The sequence below is a fragment of the Solanum stenotomum genome, chromosome 4 (assembly GCF_019186545.1).
Source record: "Solanum stenotomum isolate F172 chromosome 4, ASM1918654v1, whole genome shotgun sequence".
Classification (NCBI taxonomy): Eukaryota; Viridiplantae; Streptophyta; class Magnoliopsida; order Solanales; family Solanaceae; genus Solanum; species Solanum stenotomum.
In genome coordinates this window covers 63,993,885-64,002,910 of record NC_064285.1, presented here as the reverse complement: position 1 = coordinate 64,002,910, position 9,026 = coordinate 63,993,885, and positions in this window count along the sequence as shown.

Here is a 9,026-nt window from a genome sequence, read left to right as displayed (position 1 = left end):
ATGTCTTATTGGGATGTCGATTATATAAATAAAACACAAATTCTTTCATTTATCTCCTAATTCGACTACGATTGTATTTTTTGTAACAGGATACAATTTGATGCGAACTCACCTTGATTTGTGACAATGTTGGTACTAGAGTTACTTTAACCGGGTTTTGTGTATACATCAGGTGTATATAAGTTTAGTAATATTGAAATTTATAAGTAAGATGGATCGGGCTAGGCACCACATTTACTTGTGTGGGCTTAAAAGAGTCCAATAGGTAGCTATTGGGCTTCCATTAGAATCATCAAGTGTAATTAAAAGCCCAATAGCAGAATTTGGCCCATTAGTACCTTGTTGTATAATGAAGAGACCATGTAATTGCTTGTGCATTCAATTCAAGTATTCATAGCTAAAAAACAAAAAAAACTTTCATTTTCTTATTACCTTATTGTGTTTATCCCATTCAATGTGGTTAACAATTTCAATATATAGTCGAAATTGGTAAATTTTACCAATTCTAGATTTGTCTTGTAAAGGTAAATATGATCATATTCGCAGATAAGTTCTGTGGTGAAATGCTTAGATTGTCGTACATTGAGCTATGATGTTTATTCTCTTCTCGCTTATAGAGGAGATAACGGCTTACTCGAGAAAACCAAACTTAACCAACAAAAAACATCTTATTCACACTGAGTTAATTTAAAATTAGTTTATTAATTCATGTTACCAAAATGACACACTTGATTATTCATGAGTGGGGGATTAATAATACTCATGTTAAATAGCCTTTTCATTGGTGCAAGTCTCCCTTGAATAGAATAACAGTATATGCAATGCAATCTCAATAAGTAGATACGAAGAACATAGTATGTACGCAATCTGATTCCTATTTTAATTAAGTGGAAAAACTGTATCCAATAAACCATCAAACTAAATAAAAAATAATCCACAAAATTCCAAAGTATCAATCCAAGGTCAGAGGGCATTAAATTTTTTGATATGGGGAGCAGAAAAAATTATTGATTTAGATTTATTATATTAAAGATTGATAAAGATACTTAAGAAAGAAACCTACAAATGAGTTGCACATTTATAAAAAAGTGGTTCCACCAAATCCTCTGCCATTGTCTTTTTAGCATCTTTGATGATTGCTACTCCCATGTGATTATGCTTCCTATCTCACAGGAAGAAAGTAGGAGAGTAGTAAATGAGTCTAGGTTGGGATTTTAGACCTCCATCACCTAAATTATTGTCTTATATGAATAAATTAAGATTTAAAAAATATCATAAAATAATTATTTTTAAAAAATAAGAATATGTTAAAATTGATAGGGGAGAGTCTATATCTCTATATTCATTTCATTCTAGACAAACGGTTATAAAGCGCCAATAATTTAGGTGAGAAGCGATCTAAGAGGATCAGGCATGAATCACACGTTAAGAAAATGGTAAATGAGATAAGGGATCTTAGCTGGTGAATCAAGAATATAATAATGAGAATTTGAACTTGATTGATAAGTTGATGATTTGAGCTATATCGAAAGTAAGTGAAAAACACTGCTAATTGTTTTTTAAAAAGATAAGTAGAGAGTAAAGAAAATGGTTTATTTGGATTAATTGTCTGATCCAGATTGTTGAAGCTTCTCAATAGTTTGTCTAGAGCCTAACGACTTTCTTAAACGAGAAATAAGGTAAGTGATCGAGTTGACAAGTTAATAATATAATAATAAGAATTTCAATTTATGAAATTCGTACTCGATCAATAAGTTGAAAGTTTGAGCTATATTAAAAGTAAGTAAAAACACTACTAGTTTTTATTTTTATATTTTGAATTTAAGTGGGTAAACAAAATAAAGACAACAGAGGTTAACGACTCTTAATCATTTGTCTAGAGGTTAACGACTCTATCAGACATAAATCATACGCTACAAATTCGAACTCAATCAATAAATTGAAAATTTGAGTTATATCGAAAGTAAGCTAAAAATATTATAATTATTTTTTTGGAAAATTAAGTTGGGGTAAAATAAAAAAAATTAAGTGATTAATTACATTATCTCTTGTCATCTTGTGACATATTATGACAATACTCAATTTGGTCCCCAATTTCACACACAACACCACTTAGGACATGTGACATTTACAATTGCCATATGACAACATGAGATAGCTTTCATCTTCTTTATAGTTTTTTTCAGAATTTGGCAAGTCATTTTCTCTTTAATTATTGTCAATGTCAATGCAATAAATTAAATTACATAAATAGCATAGGTACATTGCATTTTTAGCCCACCTCAATGTCACATGATACCTATGCCTTTAATTTGAGCAAACATTAAATTACAAGAACAAAATAATATAAATGCAGAAGAGAGGCCAATAAAATTTTTTGAAATTATATTTATATAGCCATCATTATTTAGGACAAAAAATAATGCAACATCATGGCAAAAATATGTCAATATTCTTGGAATGGTTCGGTCTTGTTTTTTTTCCTTTTCAGTTTTTGGTCAATACCTGTTTTTTTACCAAACTAATTCTGAATTATGTCGAAAAAATTTCATATTTAACTTGAATTCGATATGTTTAATTAGTCTTTATCAAATCTTACCCCCCAAAAGAGAGTGCTAATATTTATTATTTAGTTTCCATCTGGCAAAAGAAAAGGATTGCAGAAAAGATATATTTCTTATCTTATTAATAAGGAGAAGTAATGATAGGGCAAGGGAAGATATACTAAAGATCAACTAAGTGACTCTCTTGTTTTTTCTGATTATTAATGTCATTAATGTATACCATCAGATTTCTCTATAAGAATATTATGCTATAACAATTATGTTTTTTATTGAATTGATTTTTTATATTACGTTATACTATGGTTCTCTGTGATATCATTTCACTATGGCAATAAAAAAAATACGAAACAAATAATATTATTATAGAGAGATTTTACTGTATATCAGAATCTAAACAATACAATTTTGAACCATAGGAAGTAACTAAGAATGATTATTCCTCAATAATTAAAAATAATTAAAGAATTATGGCCCTTTGCCCCTTTGTCACAGACAAGAACATTAACATTTGGCAGACACAAGCCAACTTATTTTCTCTGGCATGAATGCTTAAATAGGAGACATTTATTATTTATGAATTATGACAATAATAATAATAAGTTGTTATTATTATTATTATTATTATTATTATTATTATTAATAATAATAATAATAACCCCAGATCTTAAGTAACCATTTACTTGGGATCTCTGCTATCTACAAAATCCTAAAAAAAATATCCATTAAATGAGCTGGCTTAGTTCCTTTGGCTATACAAATTTGCAGAGTATGTTTTAGAAAAGTATAATATATATATATGTTCTTGTTGTCATACATTGTCAACTCTATGATATTTTGGATTCTTTTTTCAAGATATATACAAAAAATAAAAACAATCAAGAATTGTAATGGGAGCAATATAATGTTTTTTCTCTTTTATCAGGAATCTCAAATTCAAGATAATTCAACAAATATATACGTACGAAAATTTTGTTTACCCATTGTATACTTTTTTAATGTATGTAGGATAAAGGTTTCATCTTTTAATAGATTTTGTATGGCTATGATCCAAATTATCAAAATTCTAAATATCAAACATCAGATAAAAATAAAAAATATATATATTAAAGGTCTACATCCTTAACTTTTTAGCTCACATGATTTTGTGTCTACTTATCTTATTCTCGTTGGCAGTTAGTTGTCAGAAGTGCAAACCTTTTAATTCTTGTTTAGTAGCACTAATAATTGTAAAGCTTTTCAGTGCTAATTACCTGATTAGTTACAGTGTTGGACATTCCTTGAAGCCTTTTAAGACTAATTTAAAGTAGCCAATTAACTTTCTACAACAAATCATTATATTATACTCTATTAGTTTTAAAAAGCTATTTTCACTAGACAAATCTATTATTTAGAATATAATGTACTACGATTATTGGAAGTTTTTTTTAAAAACTATTTGATATTTAAAATTCACTATTCTGATTAATTCAAAATTTGGATTATAGGTTGCCTAGCTCCTAAAGAGTAAAACGATTCCTATCTAAAAGTTTAAATTGTTATAAAGAGTAAATATCTAATTACTTAATTATACTATAGTACAATATGTCTCTTCACATATCAGCCATTTTTTTCCATGAGATTTGAACTCATGACCTCATGTTTATACTATGTTGTATTGCATGATTATCTCATCTAAAAGCTTAAACTGTTAGATAAAGAGCACATAATTTCCTATTGAAATTATCTCCATTTTGAGGACTTTGAAATTCGAGAGAGAATTCTGACTAAGGGTGAAGAACTCTCATCATTTCACCACACGATAAAAAGTCAAAAACTATTGTACAAAAATCAATAATTCTTTTTTTTATTCAATTTATTTAACCATCCCCAAAACAATAATTTGAATTATATATGTTTAATAATTAAGTTAACTAATTAGAATGTTTAGTTTGTCTTCTAGTAATGGTTGGGAACATTGAACTTAGCTCAATATTTAGAAGCGTGCTTACTAAAAAGCACAAAGTTTCCTCTTATGTTTAAATTCTTAATTAAATAATTAATTAGTACTAAGAATATTAGGATATTAATAAAATGACAATGAAGAAAAGGGTGTCCATTTTGAAAAATATATATATAATTAATCATGCTTAATTCCTGTTTGTTGCATGTGGCATACAGTATAATTATAGGCACCTAATCAAGCAATTGACTTCATCTAATTAATTAGTAGTTTGTTAATTATAATTTGTAACTTTAAGTGGTACGAAATTGATTAATGTGTTCCTAAGTTAAGCATACACGATGACAATAATAGTTAAGTAAAGGTGCATATGGAAAATCGACTATGAAGTATAATGTACATTAAAAAAATGATCAGGAATGTACATAATTATTTATTAGTTTGTTAAGGGAAGTGCTAAATGGCCAGAAATATAAAAAAATTATATTTTAAAATATACTGATCTTTTTTTCATTTTTTAGTTAAAAGGTATTGAAGTTAAAAGGATAAAAATGTTTTAAAAGGTAAAATAAATTAGGTAAAATATCATTCTGACCAAATTTTCTGGCTAAAAAGATTTTTTCGTTTGTTAATATAATAATTAGTTTAATTTGTAACTTCAAGTTGTATGAAATTGATTAATCTGTTCCTAAGTTATGCGTACACAATGTACAATTAATTTAAGGTGAATATGTCAAATCCACAATAAAGTACAATGTACATAATTATTTAGTAATTTTTAATAATAATTAGTTTGATTTGTAACTTCAAATTGTACAAATTGATTAGTGTGTTCCTAAGTTATGCGCACACAATGTACAATTAATAATTAATTAAAGATGAATATGACAAATCGACTATGAAGTATCATGTACATAACTATTTAGTAGTTTTTAATAATAATTAGTTTGATTTGTAACTTCAAGTTATACAAAATTGATTAATATGTACAATTGATAATTAATTAAAGGTGAATATGGCAAATTGATATGGAGTATAATGTACATAATTATAAATTAAAGGGCGTGCAAACTAGATGCATAATAAAAATTATTAAAATTATTACTATCTAAATAAAATATTAAAAATTCAGGTGGCTATGATTCTTCCTAGCACATAACTCGAGGCTAACGACGCAGTAATAAAATGCTAATTAAGTGACATTATTATGAAACATTGTGCTGCCTAAATACAGACTATAAACAATACTATACAAAGGGTTGTGTTTAGGAATTCACAATTATTTTCTCCGTCTCAAAATATTTATTGCTTTTCTTGAGCCTTATCAAAAATGATATACTCTCTATGTCCCTAATTACTTGTCCACTTTTCCTTTTATAGTTGTCCCTATTTACTTGTCAATTTTGACAAATTAAGAAAGGGCAATATTTTTTTACCTATTATACCCTCAATTAAATGATTAATTACTTTGAAAAATGTAGAACTTTTCATCCACTTCATAACTAATAGGGGTAAAATGGTAAATTCACTATGTCATTAAGTGTTTTCTTAATAGGAGTGTCAATTGAAAAGTGGACAAGTAATTAGGGACAGATGGAATATTTATCTCTATGTGGTAGACATAAGATTGCATACACTCAATCTCCATACCCTTATGAGATTACACTCAGTATGCATGTTATTTCTGTCGTTTTTTCAAAATACTTATCGTGTTTTTCATTTATACGCTCTTTACAAAAGCATTAATTAGGAGCAGTGTTTGACTCTCTTCATTTAATATTTATTCCATTTATGTGCTATAATTGAAATATTTTTAGTCTTTAAGAGCAATTATAATTAAGGATAAAATAAGAAAAATAATTAATTTTACTTTCAATCTCTAAAATAACAAATATTTTGAGAAAATAATTATTATTTTTAAATTCACATTTCACAATTAGAATTTATTAAAGGAAACAATTATGGAAGGTTACACATGCCTCAAGGCATGCTTTGGTTCCTATTAACAAAACCCTATAAGACAAATTATAATTATTTTTTTTTAAAAAAAGAAATGAATGAGCTAGTAACAGAGATTAATATAATTAATTGTGTAGTGTTTTACCAAGTCCCAAGAACATGCAATTTCATGGGGACTAACAAAATTCTTAGAGCATGATGAGAAGGATTAATTTAGAGAAAGCCAAAAAGTAATACAAAAAGGGAATTTTGTTGCTTTTGATCTTTGCTAAATGCAAAATTACAAAGCCCTAAAAAGTTTTTTTATGCATGCTTAGATATAAACAACCCCTCACTAAAAACATATTTTTGGGGTATTGAAAATGTTCTTTACTTTTCACATTTACAATGTTTATAGATCAGTTTGTACGTATTTTGATTAATTTATCAGATTGTTATTTTAGAATTTTAAGATAATTATTTTCAATTATATTCTTAATATCAAAGAAGTATGTAGAATATTTAGAGGAAAAAAATATCAATCTACCTTTATTAAATATGGACAACTTAGTAAAATCACTACTTTTATTTATTATTTTTCTTTATGAATGTGAAAAGAGTCAAAACGATAGTTAAAATAAGATGAAAGAAATAATTGTCATCTCTCACTAGCACAAAATACTTTGTAAGTCTACATGTAAAAAAAAAAAAAGATAAATACTCCCTCTGTCCCTAATTACTTGTCCATTTTTCCTCTTTTAGTTGTCCCTAATTATTTTTCCATTTTGACAAATCAAAAAAGGACAATTTTCTTTACCTATTATACCCTCAATTAATTATTTTGAAAAAGGTAAAACTTTTTGAAAACTTAAGTTTTTAGTTCATCCACTTCATAATTAATAGAGGTAAAATGGTAAACTCACTATGTCAATAATTGTTTTCTTAATAGGTGTGACAATTGAAAAGTGGACGAGTAATTAGGGACAGAGGGAGTAAAAAGAGATCACTCGGTATGTATTTGTCTTCACTTAAATTCAAACTCTAAACTTTAAAATTTACACATATTTCATCGACCATTAGTGTAACGAGTTGATTTCTGTCGTTATGGAAAAGCCAACGGGGAAAAATTTTGGGTCAAAAATTTTTTTGGTAGTAACTTGAGAATTCCTAGCCTAGTCCAGATTTGGACGAAATCGGAGTCATGTGAGTCTAGGGAAATCTGGTAACGATTGGGTGATTTAATAAGGAATTTGATTTCATGAGTAGATAACTAAGACTTTAAGGAGTCCGTATGACTTTACGAAATTGAATTCGGGCAAGTAGAACTCCCAAAATTGATCTTAGCGTGAACATGTATTTTTGGAGTGTCATGGGATGAATGTGTGTTGTGAATGGGGGTTTGGAATCCTTAAATTTGCTCACTGGTTTCGTGCAAGCCGCAGTGGCGGGTTCGAGGCCTCCGTAGCGGGACAGTCACGGTTTAAGTAGGAAATAAATCCCAAAATCATTTTATTATACACTTTTCGACTCTGAGAGCTAAGGAACGACCCAGGGCAAGGTCTTGACAGTTTTCCACCTTTTCTAATACTAAAGTAAGGATTTAACTCCCCTAATCCGTATTTCGATCCGTAGAACGTAGTTTCTTGGGTAATTATCGATGGCGGAGGGTTTTGATCTGGATTTATGGTGGAAAAAACCCTAATTTGGATATTGGGATCATGAGTTTGATCTAGGGTTGATAGAATTGATTGTAATCCAGGTAATTAGGCATCGTTTATTGATTTTCGTGTTATATTGATTGTTTGTAGACCAAGAACAAACAGAAAGAATCCAAAAAGGGAAGAATCAAGTTTCTTAGGAGGATTCAAGTTTCGTTCAAGGTAGGTGATGGTTGTGATTTCATGTTAGTGTGATGTATGTTAGTAATTACTCTATTATAATGCATGTATGTATGAAAATGTTGCATTATTGATAACCTTAATTGTAAATGAATATGAATGAAGAATTGTATGCCATAAATCAACTCTTGATTGTATGATTATGAGAATGTACATTGTGATTGTGGCTTGTTGAATGGATCGGGTGTTACGTTTCGACATGCTAATTGGGATCGGTTGACATGTACCGGCATAAACATTGGAACGAGTGTCATGATCCGACACACTAACTCGGATCGGTTGCCACGTACCGACATAAACATTGAAACAAGTGTCACGATCCGACACACTAACTTGGAACGGGTACCACGTACCGGTACACTAAGAGTTTAGATATGGGTTCCATGAGAGGACCATTGAATTGTGTTGTGTATCTACTTGTGATGATTACGTTCATATCTAATGATGATTGATTTTGGAAGATTGTATGTTGCTCTAAAATGATAACCAATGTGTAATATTGAGAACGTGAAAAATGCTACATTGATCCTGAAAAAATGGTTAATATTGTATATGTTCAGCATATGCCTATTTTATAATGTTGTGGTTACTTGCATGTGTTTCACTTATTGGGATAGCCACGTGATCCTACAAGTACATTGTAGTTGTGTACTGATACTGCAGTTGCTTGTTCTTTGTTGAGTACAT